Source organism: Tursiops truncatus, chromosome 15, assembly GCF_011762595.2.
Source record: "Tursiops truncatus isolate mTurTru1 chromosome 15, mTurTru1.mat.Y, whole genome shotgun sequence".
Taxonomy (NCBI): Eukaryota; Metazoa; Chordata; class Mammalia; order Artiodactyla; family Delphinidae; genus Tursiops; species Tursiops truncatus.
In genome coordinates, this window is record NC_047048.1 from 65,972,757 (window position 1) to 65,992,263 (window position 19,507).

At 47.8% G+C, this 19,507-nt stretch overlaps 1 long non-coding RNA gene across 1 annotated transcript; it reads left to right on the plus strand.

Annotated features, from left to right (window-relative positions):
* The first annotated feature begins 1,766 nt into the window (after positions 1 to 1,766).
* LOC109551347 (uncharacterized) lies at positions 1,767 to 17,638 on the plus strand. The gene is made up of 2 exons (XR_002178115.3): positions 1,767 to 1,872; positions 6,106 to 17,638. It is a non-coding gene; the product is annotated as an uncharacterized lncRNA (long non-coding RNA).
* The last annotated feature ends 1,869 nt before the right edge of the window (positions 17,639 to 19,507 follow it).

Sequence of the window (19,507 nt, forward strand, 5' to 3'; positions counted from 1 at the left end):
CCAGAATTTGTCCTTCTTCTGCTGTAATCACTGGGTCGGCAGAAGTAGGACTCCCCATGGGAACCTGGGGACCCAGGTCTTCCGGGGTGGGAACCTGAGGCCAAGTGCGCGTGACTGAGCCTTCTCCGTGCCCTGACCCCCAGCCCCACTCAAAGAGGCTGCTGAGCGAGGCTGCCCTCGGTCAGTCCTACGGGGGCAGCATGCTGGGTAGAGGGCAGTGCAACCGGCCAGTCTCTGGCTACAGCCACGTGGGAGCTGGCAGGCCGGCAAGGCTCAGCCACTCCTCGCCAGCTGTGGAGGGGCAGCCCTTGGACTCCAGGAAGGGGTTTATTCCAGGATGAAAGAAAGATGAGGGTGCTGAGGAGAGGGGTGGGGAGAGAGTGACCTGCTTGGAGAGGCTGGTCATTTGCTTATTGAAGAGTTTCCCAAGTTCTTCTCTCCCACTTCCAGCCCAGAAGTTTTCAAGCTTTTTTTTTTAAGCAATAGAACTCTTTTGCCAAAAGACATCCCATGTGAAAGTCCAATACGTAAAAAGCTCAGGCATAGTTGAAGCATGGGGGGTCGGGTGCGACTCACTTGCCAGCTCAGCCCTCCACCCCATGGTGTCCCAGGGCATCTCTGCAGAAACCCTCTGGCTCCGCAAACCCCGCACCAGTACGCGCTGACCCCAGTCTCAAAGCCAGTTCCCAGTCCAGGCCTGCCTGGACTGACCACAGAAAAATCACTGGAGATGAGAGCTTCTTCTCAAAGTCCCAGGCCCCCCTGGGTCTCTAGGGCTGGATCTGGCTTAAGAGTATCCTTTTAACAAGATCCCCAAATGATTCTAATGCAGTTCGCAGCACTGGTAGGAGTGAGGGTGAGGCTAAGGGAGGTGCCTCGGGCATGGCATTTACAGAGATGCTCAGTCTCTGGGGCTCAGCTTGTACCTGCACAACCTCGAGGGTGGGTACCTCCTTCAATGTGACACCCTAGATCCCTCACTCTCCTGAACCCAGTCCTGGCCCTGGCAGTAACCTTACAAAAGCCACCACCCACCACGCTATGGGGTGTACCTACATACAGAGGTGCTCAGATGGGGGTTGAGTGAATGAAAGCTATTCAGCCTGCCACAGAGAGCTGCTTCCTGCTTCTCCATGCAGCAGATGGCAAAGAGAATGGGCTGGTGGCAATATTCATAATAATTTGTATCACAGTTATTCTAAATTTAAGTTTTGATGCTTATGAGGTACAAGACACAGTGAGAGACGATTTACAAACATTCCCCAGTTTTCCCCTCATACCAACCCTGTGATATTAAGCCCATGTTGTCAATGGGGAAGCTGAGGCTTTGGAAGGCTAAGGTCTTATCTAAGTTCACACTGCTATTTGGTGAGGGAGTTGAGCCTCACAATCATGTCTAACATTCCCCAAAGCTTGGGATCTTTACCTTTATGTTGTACTGAGAATCTGGGTATATGGACTTTGGTCATTCATGGCGATGATGGCTCCAAATGTCCTTCACTCTAATAGGATGCCCCCCATTATGGTTTGTAGTAACTGTATGTGTGCCCTGCAAGCATCCCCATCTGCTTTCCCTGAAGCAAATCTCACCCCAACCCTGACCACAGAGGTCACATGACCTAGGTTGGGCCAGTAAGAATCCCCCATTCCCTTGAACACTGGGATTGGTCCAGAGGTGGATGTGGGACTCAAGCCAAACCAATCACATGCCTTCCCCAGTATTTTTCAGTTAGGAACTGGGAGAGAAGCTGTCTTCCTTGGGAGTCACTGTGCTGGAGGGAGGTGAGGGACTGCTGGCAGCCAGAGAGCTAGGAGAGAATGCTGACAGAGATAAGAGGAGAGGAAGCCAGACCTGGCGACCGAGTCTTGCTGGTAAGATCTGTCTCCAGTTCTATGAGTTGCCTGGGCATGTGGTCTTCTCAGCTACATCAGAAAATTTTATTTTTTGCTTTAGGCTAATATGAACTAGTATTCTGTCACTTGCAACCCAAAGAATCCTGACTAATTCAACATCCAATGTTAATATCATAGTCCCTCCTTTCTGAGCCCTCTCCAAACCACCTGACATCCCACCAGTGGCCAAATGCATTTTTTATTTGTAATTGTGGTAAAATATGCATAACATAAAATGTACCATCTAAACGTTTTTAAAGTGTGCACTGTGGTGGTATTAAGGACATTCACATTCTTGTACAACCATCACTGCCATCCATCTCCAGAACTCTTTTCATCTTGCAAAACTGAAACCCTATGCCCATTAAATAATAATTCCCTTTCCCAGCCTCTGGCAACCACCAGTCTACTTTCTGCCTCCATGAATTTGACTACTCTAGTTATCTTGTATAAGTGGAATCATACAATATTTGCCTTTTTTTGTCATTAGCTTATTTCACTTAGCGTAATGTCCTCAAGGTTCATCCATGTTGTAGCATAAGACAGGATTTCCTTCCTTTTTAAGGCTGAAAAATATTCCATTGTGTTTATAGAGCACATTTTGCTTATCCATTTATCCATCAATGGGCATTTAGGGTGCTTCTACCTTTTGGCTTTTGTAAATAATGCTCCTAGGAACATGAATGTACAAATATCTCTTTCGGACCCTGCTTTCAATTCTTTGGGGTGTGTATCTGGAAGTGGAATTGCTGAATCATATGACGGTTCTGTTTTTAATATTTTTGAGGAACCACATACCATTTTCCATAGTAGCTGCACCATTTTGCATTCCCACCAACAGTACACAAGGGTTCCAATTTTTCCACATCCTTGCCAACATTTATTATTCTCTTTCTCTTTTTTTTGTAGTAGCCATCCTGATGGATGTGAGGTGGTCTTAATGCATTTTTTTCCCCTTTTGGCTGCGCTGCACAGCTTGTGGGATCTTAGTTCCCCAACAAGGGATTGAACCCGGGCCCTCAGCAGTGAGCGTGCGGAGTCCTAACCACTGGACTGCCAGGGAATTCTCCATGCATTTTTAATAATGGCATCTGTAACAGTTTTGCTACATAAAAACCATCCTAAAATCTGACTTAAAACAATGACTATTTACTGAGCTCCCGATTCTCCAAATAGGCATAATGGGCTGAGCTCAGTTGAGTGGCTCTTCTGGTCTTGGCCAGACTTACTCATGTGTCTAAGGCGTTGACTGGTCTAGGATTACTTCAACTGAAATGACTCATTGGAGCTTTAGGCCATCTCTCATCCAGCAGTCTAACCCAGATTTGTTCTCATAAAGGTTGGGCTGGGTTCCAAGAGAACAAAGCAGGTAATGTCTCTTGAGACCTGGGCTTAGATGTGGCACAACATGCTTTCTCTAAATTCCATGGGTCAGAGCAAATCACTGGCCCAGCCAGATTCAGGGGGTGGGGAAATTTACTCTATCTCTTGATGGGAAGACCTGCAAAGTCAAATTGCAAAGGGACGTGGATAGGGGGAAGTGAACAATTACCACCATTTCTCCCAAATCGATCATAACTTTTCAATACGTTTTCCTATCATGACAAAAATTTGCATTTCAGATTCATTCTGAAATGAATCTGAATTGGGACTCACCCAGTTCATAAGGTTCAGAGATTCTGATTCACCTATAGGACTAGACTCTGCTGGGAATCATGGAATCAAGGCCAATTACAGTAATTCCTCATTCATTTGCCATAAGCAGTTGACTCAAGGTTAGCTCTGTCCCTGTGGCCCTGCATAAGGGCTGTCTGTTAAGGCAATTGGCTTTACCATCAGCTTTAAAAGATGCTAACTCAGACCCTCTCCTCAAAGCCCACAGTGACAAGGGAGCCTCTGCAGAGCTCCAGAGCCTGATTAAAGAAAGCCAAAACTGAACGAAGACCAAAGGCTTCCAAAGCTCAGTGCCTTCCCAGTAACTGGATGAATATAGAGCTAGATTCAAATGGTCAGAGCTGTTGCTAGGGAAGCACGGGGCAGCTGGCATCCCCAAGCATTCTGGTCACCTTGTAAATCAGTCTCTGGAGGCTAATCTGGAAGATTTGCAGAGAGTTTCCCACTTTATTATTTGGTTACTGCTGCAATAATGCTGCCTAACAAATCACCCCAGATTCAGTGGCAAAAAAGAACAAGCATTTACTTTTCTTCCTTATGGGTCTGTCTGTGGGTTGGCTGGGGTTCAGTTGGTCTTGGCTGGGCCAGGCTGAACTCCAGGAAGTGGGTTGGGTTCAGATCTGCTCCACTGAACTTTATTCTCCTTGGACCAGCAGCTCCCCAAAGCATGGTCTTAAAACAGAGAATGGGAGGAGCTTGGAGGGCAAGGAAACAGTCCTTGCACATTTGAGCTTCTGTTTGGTCAGGGCTGCTATCCTTCTACTGGCCAAGTGAGTCACGTTACCAAGCCAGACATCAACGGGGCAGAGACATAAGCTTCTCCCTCAGGAGGAAGCCCTGCAAGTTACATGACAAAGGGTGAGATGCACAATCTTAACATGGTGAAGTAAGAATTGGGACCAATGGTGCAGTCAACTGTATTTACCTAGAGGGGTTTGGAGATTGACATACTGGGCTTAAACCTAAGCTGTGTGCAGGTCAAGTTTCATACGTATTTGGGAGTGTCTGATAAACTTCTGGGCTGGATGGGCAGGAGGCTAGTTACAGGAGAAACTGAGCATTCTTACGTGAGCTCCTTCTGGGATAATACAGAGCCAGGTCAAGGAGCTTATCCAAGTAACAAAACCTCACTCCTTGAAAGAAGCAGTAATCCTGATTACTGCATGAGTTGAGTTCTCTGGGTTCATCCCCTGCCTGGCCCCCTTCCTCACCTTTGACTCATGACTGGTCCCTGGGGAGAGTTATTATTTCAGTAAAACTCTGTGAATTATTGGGGACTAAGTGGCATTAATTACTGTGAGTCTCTTGTGGGGAAGTTAATATGAGGCGGGAGACAGGTTTTCTCCCCCAAATCACAGCCCCTCATTGTGGGACTTGGAAACCCTACTGGCCCCAGAGCATCTGCAATGGCTGTGCTTGGCACGGGGCAGGGCATGGAAGTGCCCAGTGGCAGTAGAAACCGTGTCCTAGAGAAGCAAAGGTACCCACAGGAAGCGGCGTTGGTGCCCACCTGCCTGAATGACAGGTTCCTAATGGGTGGGGAGAGGCAAGATGGAAGAGTGAGGAACAGGTGAGCATGGCCTCCTGGGATCTAGCCTTGGAGACAGTGTATTCACCAGTCTTGGTGTCACTCTCCAGCACAAGAAATGGTCCCAGCCACACTCAGACTCAGGTCTGATGTCTAAGTAGCCCTCCCCAGACTTCAGGGATATGACGGGTTAATTCAATCTTAGCAAGTGATGACAGGGCTTGCAAATGATTTTTTTCAACACCATTCTTTTGTTCATTAAGTATTAAGTATCTTCTCTGTGACAGTCACCGTAGTGGGGACAGTTGAATAAAAAAACACTTCCTGCTTTGAGAAGCTCATCATCTAGTGTAGGGCAAACTCTGGCCTGTGACCCATCATCTTTTTTTGTAAGTAGAGTTTTATTGGAACACAGCCATGCTCATTTGTTTATATGTTGTTTCTAGTTGCTTTGGTGACAAGGGCAGAGTTGATTGGTTGGGACAGAGACCATGTGGCCTCTTATGACTAAACTATTTACTAATGGCTGTTTACAGAAAAAGAAAATGCCAATCAGTAGTCCATTGAAAAAGACAAAGAGATAAATAGGCAATGACAATATAGTGTGATAGTCCTGTGACAGAAGTAAGTGTATGGCTTTGGGGGTGGGGTGGGATCAGGGAAGGCTTCCTGGAGGAGGCAATGTCTAATCTGAGACCTAAAGGATGAGTTTAGTAATTTCAGCAAAAGATGGGGAGAGATCGCTGACAGAGGAAAGCATGAAAAAAAGCAAGAGGTAAGAGTGAACATGGGGTTTGGAGCTTAGAGTAACTGGAATCTAGGGTGAATAAGGAGCCAAAAGAAGAGGCTGTAGGTAGTGCTGGCAGCATGTTGGGGCTCTGATCGCTGTTGAGGAAGTTGATATTTATCATTGGGAGGAGGGGGTATGCTTTGCACTATGCAAATGATATGAATATTGTTTGCTCTTTATTCCTTTTTCAGCACTGGATTTTACTGTTTCTGATTTACAGATGTGAAAATGGATGTGGCAGTAAAGAAATTGGCATTTATGGCGACAGGGATGGACAGAAGCATGAATCCAGTGTGCTTGCACATCCTTTGAGTGCTGGGGGTGAGTTCTGGTTAGAAAGTTGGGGCCACTCCCTGGCCTTGTCTCTGGGCTGTCCAGTGACCAAGATTAACTGGTGATCTCTGTGATAGGCATTTTAAGACTTATTCCAGCCCCAGAGCATCCTGTGCCCACACTCAGCCTTCCCACTGGGGCCACTACTTGGGACAGGGCTCCCTGGGCTGTGGGCTCAGCTCTATGTCTGGTCATTCTTCCACTTTTCATGCATCAAACCTAGGCCCTTTGTCATCAGGCCCTACCTCTTTGGGGCCAATATGATCTGCACATTCGTACTCATGGTAAAACCTCCATGACTCAAGGCGGCCACCCTTCATTACTTGAGTGCGAGCCACAGCATCGTCACTCCCCTTCTTGTACCCAGGGAAGACTTACCAGGGGATCACCAAACTTCCCCGCTGAGTCCAGACACAGCCTCAGAATCCTGCTCAACACAGCCCTCCATTGATCAGCCAACATACTTATCCTTTTCTCAATCCAGGGAGAATGTTGAGCTCATACGGTACTTTCGGCACAAACCTAACCATTCCCTCCAGGCAGCCTGCCTTTTCATCAGCTTTGTTTTTGAACCAGAATTCAATGCAATTCAGCAAACGTTCTCTGAGAATCCACCAAGTGTCAAGGAGCAGGGATGAATAAACATGGTTTCCTTGCCCTAAGGAGCTCACATGCTGATGCGAGACGTTAATTTCAGCTGCCTCGGAAGGCAACCTTCCCCTGCTGTTGTTCAGTGTGGTCCTGGGCATGTGCCGTGCAAAACTGGACTCAGCCTTTCGCATCGGAGATGGGATCGTCTCTGGATGTGGCTGTGTGGCCCGGAACTCAGCATCTCAGACCAGTGGGAAGGAGAAATGCAGGTGGAGAGGTGGGAAGGACCCCAGGGGAATGGCAGCAGCTCAAGGTAAAAGATGAAATCAGGTTTGGGCCAGACTGGGATCAATGAACAGTGCATCTGGCCTGAGTGATGGGTATAGCACTGGGGTCCCTGGAATGTTCTAAGAAGGCAGTGTGCTCTGGGGATCTTCCACCCACTCACTCCAGGCCCAGTGGGGGAAAGAGCTGACAAGTGAGGAGCTGAAGTATCAGGCCCCCCAGATAGGAGCATAGCAAGAAGGAAATGGAGTCAGGAGCCCTGCCGGCTCTAGAAAGTTGTCTGCTCTTGGAAGAGGGCTCTTGAGGGCTGATTCTTTTTTTTTTTTTTTTTTTTTTTTGCGGTACGCGGGCCTCTCACTGTTGTGGCCTCTCCCGTTGCGGAGCAACAGGCTCCGGACGCGCAGGCTCAGCGGCCATGGCTCACGGGCCCAGCCGCTCCGCGGCATGTGGGATCTTCCCGGACCAGGGCACGAACCCGTGTCACCTGCATCGGCAGGCGGACTCTCAACCACCGCGCCACCAGGGAAGCCCGAGGGCTGATTCTTCTGGCTTACAGCCTCATTCCCAGCACCGGTTCAAGAACACTGGGCAGTGGGGTCTCCCTGTGTTTAGAACTCCCCACGGGAGCCTTTGCTGGGTTTCCACTGCAGCGAAACACATGGCTATTGCAGCCTAGACACCGTCTCCCCACCCCGAGAGCTGGCAGTCACCTCGTTCCCAAAAGGGACACAATGCCTTCTCAGACCTTGTCACAGCCTTCGACTACTTGCCTTTCCGTGGAGATTTCCAGAATCTACTAAGTAGGTGCCATAAATAGGCAGAGAAGGGAATAAGTGTGTGTGAGTGTGTGTGTCTGTCTCAGGCTCCACGTACCACACACACACACACACACACCCCCAAACGCACACCAGATCTACTTCATCAGAATCCGTTTGCAAACTTCATTTCTTTAAGATGAAGAGAAAAGAAAATGACTATTAACATATCAATGGCCCTTCCATGCTGGGAACAAGATTGCTCTCAGGCACACACAAGCGCCCAGGGAGTCACAGACGCTGTATTTGAAATGTGCTCTCTCCCTGTATCCCTCTCTCCCCAACCCTGCCCCCACTCCCCTTTTATTTATTTATATATTTTTTTATTCCTCCAAGCTTGTTTCTCTTGAAATTTCCACCTTGTGGTTGTGTACTGCTGACTTCACATTTGCTGTGGTGTGAACTCCACATCTGTGAATGGATGACAGGAAAGATTAATAGCCCTGTTCCCTTCTCCTTGACTGTGGGCCCAGCTAATGAATAAATAAATAAATAAATAAACAGAGCTCCAATCCCCTAAATAGAGACCCAGAGCCGGGGAGAAAACAGCATTTTGCTGAATCCATTCTTTAAGGAAAAACCCAACCTCTAATGATCTCTGATTTACATAGTCGGCAGTTTTTCGCTAACCATTTTACAAAGACACAAAAGTTTGGGGTGGAGGGATTGCCCCCATACTCTGGGCAGATGGAGGCAAGGGGCCCACACGCCAAGTGGGGCTGGTGATTGAAAGAGCCGATTTCCCACCCGGACCCTCTTAGGCCAGGGACCGCTGAGTCAAGTGATGATGAGGAGAGTGGCAAAGTGACCCCTCTGGGGTCTCAGCAGTGGTCCCCACTTACTGGATGGGAGGAAGTGTGAGGTCTCATCAGCTTCCTTCTTGTTTCCAGTTCCTGTGAAAGAGAGGCTCAGACGGTGTGGGTAAGGCTTCTCAAACTTGAATATGTACACAGATTTCCTGGACATCTTGTTACAATGCAGATTCCGATCTCGTAGGTCTGGGCTGGGGCCGAGATTCATCATTTCCAACAAGCTCCCAGGTGATGCTGATGCGGCTGGTCCAGGGACTACAGTTAGGGCAGCACGATGCTGGGGAGAGGACAGCATTTCAGACTATGTCCTCTCCTCTGTGGCTCTTGTCTGAGGCTGCAGGACAGAGTCATTCCCCTTCCTTCCATCCCTGGAGCTTGGCTGTGATCTTGTTCTCCAACCTCAGCTGACTCTCTGGGCCTAATTATTCCTAGGCACCCCAGCCAAAACCAGCCAGCACATCCTCTCTGAAGCAGGCATGAAGAATTCTGACCTTCACAGGCTGCATTTTAAAGTCCTGTTGCCTCTCTCGGTCACTGCATCTTTAACAAGATCAGTCTTTGGATAGGAAGATGCTGCGCGGGGTGACCTAGTTGAGGGGCAGGCAGGCTCAGAGGCCATGATGCCACCTGCAGGCCTTGGTTGGGCTGATCGGAGGCTGGGGGTCAAGGGTAGTGATGCTGGAGGGGCTGTGAGCTGGGGTCCTCTGTGCAGCCAGAAGTTCGGGGGCCAAAATGCACATGCACCAGCCATTGATCTTCACCTGCCAGCCCTGGTACCTGTCAGCTCACTTCATTCTCTTTGATGATGAAGCAGAAGTGAGATCAGTCCTGCAAAAATAGAGACAGGAAGCCCCCAGCACCAGACATTCCCCCCATTCATGGTCCTTCTGGCTCAATCAGATTTGTTTCAAGGAAACCAAGCAACGTTCAGGGGGTCAGGTGGGCCTTTGCCCACACAATGGGGAAGGGAGCAGACTGGGCTGACTTCCTGCTTTTTCTCATCCCTCAGCCAGGATGGCCAACACATCCTTGCCCTTGATTCCCAGCCTGTGAAAGCCCCAAGGCCGGGTTACGAATCACCCCAGTGCAGCTCACCTTCCTACTCCTTGGATCAGCCTCAGATGATCCTGGTCCAGCCAGAGGCAGCTGCTACCCATCCCACTCCGCCCTGGGGCCCCTGCCAAGTCTGCTTGGACTTCACCATCCCATTGATTCCTCAGAACCTGGGTTTGCTCAACTCTGAAGCAGGGACCATGACACCTTCCTCCTGGGATGGGGGAGGGGAGAGGAGACAACACTTTAAGGTGCCTGGGCCAGGGTCTCAGAACATCATAACCACCCCCGACCTGGGTAGCCTCTTCTTCCCACCCGCACCACCCATGCCCCTTTCCCCGGGGCCCTGTTGGGCCCTATCTGATCAGCTAACAGGGCATCACTTCTCACAGATGTGTTTCATGAAACAAATCCCATGAGATGCTTTGCAAAAAAAAAAAAAAAAAATGGGAAGCATACCATTTCTCTCTTGAAGAGTAAATCATTTTAACCTTGGTTGATTCTGCTTTGCCCAAACGTGTTCGACCATGGAAAGTTTTTCAATATAATGCTTATCAACAACTGGGTGTCAGGAGATGGGAAGAGCTGACAAGCTTCTCCTCCAAAGCCTTCACTCAAAGACATGGGTGGTGGCATCCAGGGGCAGGTCTGGCACCTGGGGAGGCTGTGTACAGGCTTTTTCCCACTCCAGTCATAGGTGCAGGCGTTTCTATCCTGTTCTTTTCTCCTGAGCTTTTGACCCCATGATTCCCTGTGGTTTTAGCTTCTAATACCTGGGCATTTTAGGCTGTCCCCTTGCATTGCAGAGAAAGGTGAGGACTTAAGCTGGCAGCCACACAGATAAACCCAACCAGAGCCCCCTGCTCTGTTCGGCTTCAGGGGTTACTGCAGTGATCTAGTCCAACCCAGGCCATGTGCCCGAGACTGATGTTGTCCATGACCTGCCCACATTCCCCTGGCACTCATCATTCCAGGAGGTGCTAACGAGCATCCTGCTGTACGCATCTGTGGCTCTGCCAGAAGGATTTGTCTCTGCCATTTCTGGGGAACGCTGGAAGTGTAGACAATTCATGCCCTGGGACGAGCCCTCAGCTAGTGCCTGATGGGGGCGTATTAGTTTTCCATGGCTGCCGTAAACAAACTTGATGGCTTAAACAACAGAAATTTATTCTCTCACAGTTCTGGAGGCCAGAAGTCCAAAACCGATATCACTGGGTTGAAATCAAGAAGGACCATGTTCCCTCTGGAGGCTCTAGGGAAGAATCTGTGCCTTGCCTCATCCAGCGTCTGGTGGCTGCCGGCATTCCTCGGCTTGTGGCCACAGCACTCTCATCTCTGTCTTTGCGGTCATATTGCCTTCTCTTCTGTTGGTCACATCTCCCTCAGACTTTCTTTATGAGGATACCTGTGACTGCATTTAGGGCCCACCTGGGTAATCCAGGAAAATCTCATCTCAAAATCCTTAACTTAATCATATCTGTTATTTTGTTGCTATATAAAATAACATTTGCGGGTTCCTGGGGTTAGGACCTGATACGTTGGGGGCCAGCCTGCAGCCTAGGGGCCGGAGGATAAACACCCAGCTTCTTGCCCCTGGGGTTAGATAGATAATTAGGGTTAGATGAGGTCATAGGGGTGGGGCCCTCATGATGAGATTAGTGCTCCCATAAGTAGGGATACCAGAGACCTCTCTCTCCATGTGCAGCACCAAGGAAAGGCCACATGGGCACACAGGGAGAAGGTGGCCATCTGCCAGCTGGGAAGAGAGCTCTCACCTGAGGCCTGTTCCCCAGGGTCTCCTGGAGCCCCCGGAGCGGGCAGTGAGATTGTACCTTCACTGGTCACAGCAATGCACAGCTCAGTAACACACTCTGTTGGCTTCCTCCCTTCTCTGCCTCACCTTGATATTCCTCTAACCGGTGCCTTCTGGGACCCCCACCTTGGCCTTGAATCTTCCTCTTTGGGTTTGCTCCTGGGGGACCTAACCTAAGAAACCCATCGATCACCAACCATCCACAGAAAAGGCAATAAATTCCATCAATTATCCTTCAAACTCCAAGAATCCAGGTGTCTGAACCCTGTGGACACAGTGCTTGGGCTTGAGAATGAAGTAGGCTGGGTCCATGACCACTTTGTCAATATTATAGATCCTCCCAAACAGCAGGGTTGTAGTGCATCCTCTCAAAGCAGATTTCATTCATCAGAGGGACAGCATCCTGTCTGCATTCATCCCAACATGTCACAGTGAAGCAGGAATCATGGTGAGATGTGAAGAATAGAGGTTCCACCGCAGCCACCATTATCTCTTTGATTCAGAGGTTTGACCTTCCCCAGATATTGGGGAAACAGAGGCCCTCGTTAAGCCAGGAAGCTTGCAGGGGTTGTTAAATCCGACAGCTGCTTAGAAAAAGAAATATCACATGGTGGAAGGGCATAGGACTGAATGAGGTTAAGAGAAATAGGGAATGACCCTGCCTCCATCAGCCACGGAGGAGAACGGGCCCTCCCCTGACTGGGGTTTTGGAAAGCAACTGGCTCTCTGAAAAAAAAAAAAAAAAAGCCCTGATTTGTAACAGTTGCCAATTTCTGTGGTGTCAATACTCCCACCTTGGCCAATTTCAAGCTACTGCTTGAAAAATTCCTAAAATTTTAACAATCTGCTCTTGTAAGCCAGTATGGCTGGCTACAGCATGTCATGACCCAGTTCTTTATTTCATCTTATTTTTTTAATTGGATTTTAATTTTATTTGTTGGAAAGAATTTTTGTTAAATTTTCATTTCAAACTTACAGAAAAATTCCAAAACTAGTAAAATAGACTCCTGTATACCCTTTACCTTGATTCACCTAGCATTAATATTTTGTCATATTTGCTTTGTTTCTCTTTCTAAGTACATTTGTTATTATTGTTATATTATTATTGCTGACCCATTTCAATGTAAGGTTCAGGCATATGACCATTTATTCCTAAGTACTTCATCATTATCTCCCAAAACACTTATATTATGGAACCACATTGGCACCATATTATCATCTGATCTGTAGCCTGTATTTAAATTTCACCAATTACCTTAATAATGTCCTTTATAACTATAATCACACACACACACACACACACACACACACACACACACACACACACACACACACATATTTTTCTGATCCAAGATCAATGTCACATTTCTTTGTCCTGTTTCTTTTCTCTCCTTTAACCTGGAATTATTTCCTCATACTCTCCTTGTCTTTCATGACATTGACATTTTTTGAAAAGTCTAGGAAAGTTTTGCAGAATGTTCTTTAATTTGTTCTTTTTTCCCCTCAAGATTAGATTCAGATTATGTATATGGGGGATGTTATGGGCTGAATGTTTATGTCCTCCCTCGCCCCCCCATTCATATGTTGAAGCCCTAACCCCTACTGTGATTATTTTTGAGATGGGCCTTCAGCAGATAATTAGGGTTAGATGAGGTCATAGGGGTGGGGCCCTCATGATGAGATTAGTGCTCCCATAAGTAGGGATACCAGAGACCTCTCTCTCCATGTGCAGCACTGAGGAAAGGTCACGTGGGCACACAGGGAGAAGGTGGCCATCTGCCAGCTGGGAAGAGAGCTCTCACCAGAAACTGAATCTGCCAGAACCTTGACCTTGGACTTCCCCATCTCCAGAATCAGGAGAAATAAATTTCCGTTGTTAAGCTACCCAGTATATAGTATTTGCTATGGCAGTCTGAGCTGATTGATACAGGGACAGAGATAGTATTTTAAAAATTTTTGATAAAGAAATATGCTATTTTAATTTATATAGTTATTATTAATTTAACATATAAGGAGTATATAGGGAAAAAGATAGGGAGTAGAAAGAAATAAATATCACTCATGATTACTCCACGCAGAAAGGGCCACTCCTAAATGGGCTCATGGACTGAAAATCTTTCATTCATCTGGCAAAGTCCACAGTTACCTTCTCTTTCCTTGGTGATCCCATTGAACCTTACATACATCATAGGACTACACTCTGGATGGAGATTATTTGTGGACACCAGATATCAACTGGCTTCTCCTGGTCCTTTGAGTTCTAGATAAGATTGATTAGAGCTTTTATGTCTAAAGTTTATTCAAAACCCACCCAAGTTCTCTGCATCTCCCTCTGGGTCTTACATTATCAGTGACCCCTCTGCCTTGGGCTTCTCATCTTCGAAGAACACTTGCAAACCCAGTTGGAACATTCAGCCCAAACCCCACTCCTCCTAAACGTTCATGGAGTGCCATGTGTAGTAGAATTCAGGATGTATTTTGGGGGGGAGGCGTTAACACCACTGGAAAATATCCTCTTCTTAAATAATGTCAAGCTCCTCCATTAACAGGGCTTTACCCGATGTCACAGGGCAACATTTCCCCCAACTTTCTCTTCCCTCCCTTCTCAACCATTTCCCTTTTTCACTCTCCCATGCTCTTTCCTCTCAATGTTAAAAAAAAATACTCTTCCTTGTCACATGCAGAGAAGTTCAGTTATTTTCCTCTGCTGACTCCCTGCCAGGCCCTTGGGTCCTCCCTGTCGATCTCAAGTGGCTGTTGAAGTCTTCACCAAGACAATCTGCCCCCTGGTCCCAGAGGTGCTGGCTGGTAAAAGGGGCTCACCTCTGTTACCCTTGGATTCTCGTTTATTACCACCAAGGCACTGGGGACCCCTTGAGGACAGGGGTGATGAGAAGACTAGCTCCATAGTTTCAGGGATGGTTATGAGGACGAAATGGGATATTTTCCTTCTTCTTCTTATTAGACCTTGTTATTGATAATTCACACTGGTCATTGTGTAGACCCAGCTGCCTATGTGTCTGAATGCTTTTTTGGCTCTTGTGGTCTTGTCTACTGACAACTGGTCCTCAAGGAAAGCGATCAGAGAGTCCAGATGCCAGTGTATTTGGGAGCAGAAGTGGGACATGGCACCCTTCAACATTGCAGGGCTTGGCTAGCCCCTGCCAGTGAAGCCATCCTCCCAGGAGCTTTTTGGCCCTGACCTGATGCAGCCCATACATGGCACCATCCCTGATCCCTTCCTTTGCCTGACATTTCTGAGCTCCATCTCTGTGCCACATTTTTTTTCCTCCAGTACTTCTATCCTAGATTGATAGGACACCCTCTCTTTGAGGTGCGTAATATTTTTATTCCCATTTGGGAGATGGAGAAATTGAGGCCTAGAGATGTTAGGGCCCAACTGGGGCTCAAATCCAAGCAGTTCAGCTCTGCATCCTCTGCACAAAATGTAGGACAGGGAAGGGCTGGAGCCTTGGAGAAAGGACAATTGTCCACGCTGACCACTGGGGCCAAATGTGTATGAGGAGGGGATGACACGGGTGTCCTAGGGGCCATGCAACAGATGAGTCAGTGTAGAACCAGTGTTTGAACCCAATTCCCTCCACTCATCCTGCTTTCACTTTTTATACCAGGTGAGGCTGAGTGACTTGACTTGTGTGTCCTGATTTTATTGTGAGAGGTGGGACCAGACTTGAGGCCTTCTGCATCCTGGTCTAATGCTCCTTCTACCACACTGACCTGTCTCTACCCAAAACTGTCCATCTTTTTGCCTGATTTTCCTTCTTTGCTTTTGCATCCTCTGTGAGGTGGCCAGGTGAAGACATTTCAATCCATTTTCCAGTGGCCTGACAGTGTTGTATACCTGCAAACTTTGTGATGCATATTTCAGGGGCTGAGGAGGGTGTTGGAGGTATGTATGGGGCCCAGGGCTAGTTGGTCCCATCTACTCATTGCCTACATCCCACAAGTATGCTATCAAGTGACAGGTCTGGCTGGGTTTCTGATTACACTTTGTGAGACCTAGACAATGATTTCTGCTTCCTTCCTACTTTAACACACACACACACACACACACACACACACACACACACACACACACATAGATACCAAATGGCTTTAAGGTTTGGGAACAGACCTGTCCTTTAGTTCTAGGCCTTCTAATATGATGTGGGGCTGGTGATGGGGAGGCTGAATTGTCACTTTGAATTGCAAAGTTTCTATCCATAATGCATAAAGGGTCCTCAGTGAGTGGCCACAGCCTCCCGCCATCCTGCAGCTCAGGGAAATTAGACAGCTTCAGAGCCCCTTATGAAAATGCAATGTATTACCGCTGCTTTTTGATGAGTGAATTATGCATTGAAGAGTGACAAATTCCAAGATGCCGCCTTTATTAGGAACTCGGTGCTGGGTGGGGTGTACAGTACTGTCTTCCAAGGTTGTGATGGAATGTTTAATAACTTTTTCTGTCCGTGCTTCCCAGAGGTGGTGTTTATAATATGTATTCCCCCTCCCCCTCTGCTTTCATATTATCAAAACATTGATGCTGAAGATTATTGCTCTATTTATGCATTTGGAACGTCTTCCTGGGTCAAGGGGCAGAATCATTTGAAATGACAAAGGCAACGATAGACATCGGTTTTTTTTAACCAATTTGTCTCACGTGCCTGTGAACTAGGACTTCTTGGTTTTTTAAGGACCCATCCATTTGAAGGGGTCAGCCTCTTCCTGAACTTCAGGCTTCCAGGCAGGAGACAGTGGGTACCATCTCCCGCCATTTTTTGGGCAGGTGGGGACCTGTGATGTTACCCAGGATACAAGAGTCATTTTCCCCAGGGGTTGGGACAGAGGAAGCTCATGGAAAACCACTTAGAGATAATGTGTGCATTTCACGCCTTACGTCGGCTTTGGTCTAATTCTGGCTGTCATGGCAGGTAGGGGTAGGTGCTGGCGCTGCCCAGATGCCCATGCTGGGCCTGTTTTAGGTTCATCTCTAAGAAAAAGGTTTGTGCCCCCATGTGAGGTGCAGGATTTGCGCTTTCCTGCCGTTCCCAAGACATTCCCAGCCCAGCAACCCAAGGACTCCTTCTAGCGAGCAAATCTGAACAAGCCACTCCTCTGCTTTGAAGTCTTTTAAGGCTCCCCATTGCTCATGGGACAAAATCTTAACCGCTGAGCCTGACCTAAAAGGTGAATGAAGATTTTGACCCACTGACCTTGCCAGCGCTCTTGTTACACACCTGGCTCTCATGCCCCATGCCAGCCAGACCAGGCCGTTGTAACTGTCATGCTGTGTAACTTTGCAACTCCTGGAAATTGCTGGGCTCCTTTTATAACTTTGTACACATGGTCCCTTCAGCCTAGAATGCCTTCCTCTACTTATCTGTCCGGCAGATTCTCACCCATCTTTTAAGACCCAGCTTTGACTCTGCCTCCTATGGGAAGTCTTCCTTGATTCCCTGGGCAGAATTAAGTCCTCCCTGCCATATCCGTGTACTCACTGTGTTTGTACATACCTCCCTTATAGCCATAATCATATCAGATTTCAATGATTGGCTTGTCTTTCTCCTCACTTTGTTTCTAGTACAACTGCTAGATTGAGGTGGTGCTGAATAAATGTATGTTGGCTCTTTGTGTGGCATCTTGGGTTACCTGACATCTGACATGAATCTTGGCCAAACCCATTCACACATTCAGCACATAAGTACTGAACACCTCTTACATGCCAGGCACTGCTAGAGCCTGAACTTTTAGTTCCACTACCTATTGACAATTTAACTTTGAGCAAGTTCTTAACTTCACTGTGCCTCAGTTTCCTCATCTGTAATTAGGAATAATTCTAGCACTTATTTATGGCAAGTTAGTGATAATTAAATGGGATGATATAGATCCAATGTATCACGACAGCTCCTATGAGCACAGGGGCTGGCACAATGTAAACACACCATAAATATTAGTGGCAGTGATCGTGTTATTATTATGATTATATTGTCTTATATATGCTAATGTTATATAATGTATTTATTATAATATAAATATTATTATTATTATTCAGTCTCTGGCTCTCCTTGAACTGGCTGGGCCTCCACCCTTCCCTGGCTGCTTCGCCCTGCACTTGGCAGATGGGATGTGGATCATTTTAATTAGGTTTTATTGGGTTGTTATATGGGTCATAATTGCGGCCATTATTCATTTTCATGGGGCTGCTGACACAGCCTCGATTTAGACATGGTGATATCTTGACGAGACAAGTTGCCATATCAGAAGGATCCCTGTTTGAGGGGCCGGAGCTGCGGCAGGAAAAGGGCCCTTCTGGGCCCCAGAGGCAGATTCAGAAGAGATTGATGCCAGGAGTGTTCATCAGAGAAGGGAGAGAGAGTGGCTCATGACAGCACCCTTGGTGTGGACTGTTGAGGCTGCCCCCATGGGGAGCGGGTCATTCACCCCACTTGGCTGTGTGCTCCAGGGTCACCACTTGATCTCCAGTGCCTTGGACAGCGTCCAGCACAGAGGAGATACTGCAAAAATATTGGCTGAATGAAAGCTACACTTTCAAGTGCTCAGGACAGCCAGGGCGTGGAATGCGGCCAAGCACACAGACTTGTGACCAAGCTGGGAGCTGGTGGACTGTCCCTGTATTTGGAGGCCTGTGATGCTCTCAGGAGCCTTGAGAAGAGGTCAGGGAGGCATTGGTACTGGGGAGAAGTCAGTGCAGGCCCATGGCTTGGTCTTGCCCACGAGCCCCAACTCTCTGGATCAGCATGTTCTTAAGCTTAGAGAAGATGGATTATTGTCCAGCAAATATTCACTCACCTCTCTCAGGGGGTGGAGTCATATTTTCCTGTCCCACTGGGATGTTAGCCTTGCTCAGGTGACATCAAAGCATCAGCAGACTTGACACAAGAAGAAGCTGTGAACATGCTCGTGTGGTCTACCCTACCCTCTACATTGCTGGAGATCCACTGTCATGAAGACACATTAGTCCCAGTATGAATGTGGCTGGAGCAGACCTGAGCCCAGTTTGCAGCCGGAAGCCAAGTGCAGATTTCTGTTGTAGGCGGAGCCTAGAAAAGCTGAACCCCGTCAGCCTGTGGACCTGGGCACGTGAAAAGCTGGTTGTTGGAAACCTTTGTGTTTTGGGGCAACTGTTACCGCAGCATTGGTGTGGCATTGCTGACAAATACAAAGCCTTAGGGCAGCTCCACTGGAATGTGTTTCACATAGTATTGGGCTTCTACATAAAATTATTTGAAATGAGAGTTTAACTGTGGAAAGCAGATGAAAACATCTAGACCGGTGGTTCTGAGACGGAGGTGATTCTGCCCCCCAGGGGACATTTGGCAGTATCTGGAGACACTTTTGGTTGGATATAGCCCAGGAGGAGTGGGATCGAATGGGTAGAGAGGAGGGATGCTTCTGGACATCCAGACAGTTCCCCACAACAATTAATTGAATTCAAAATGACAATGGCGGTGAAGTTGTGGACCCTGCTCTAGACCATGGGAATGTCCAGCCTCTGTCCTCTTTCCTCCCTTCCTTCCTCCTTTCTTTCTTTCCCGCCTTCCCCCACCCCCCTTCTTCTTTTCCTACTCTCTCCCTCCTGCCCTCCATCCTAAGCAAGATAGATATATGGCCAGCCCTCAGGGAATTTATATTGAGTGGGTAACTCAGACATGTAGGTGTGAACCAGTGATAGAATGATGATAAATCCTATGCAGGTGGCTGTAACAGAGGTTGACTGAGGGGACCATCTTTAGACGGGGTGATCAGGGAAGGCATCTCTGAGTGGCTGGCACTTAAGTGAAGGCCTAAGGAGGAGAAAGAACCAGCCACGGGTGACCTGATGGGAGAGTGTTCTGGCTTTGAGAACATCAAGTACAGAGGTGCCAGGTGGGAAGAAGCTTGGTGTGTTCCGGGGCCCAG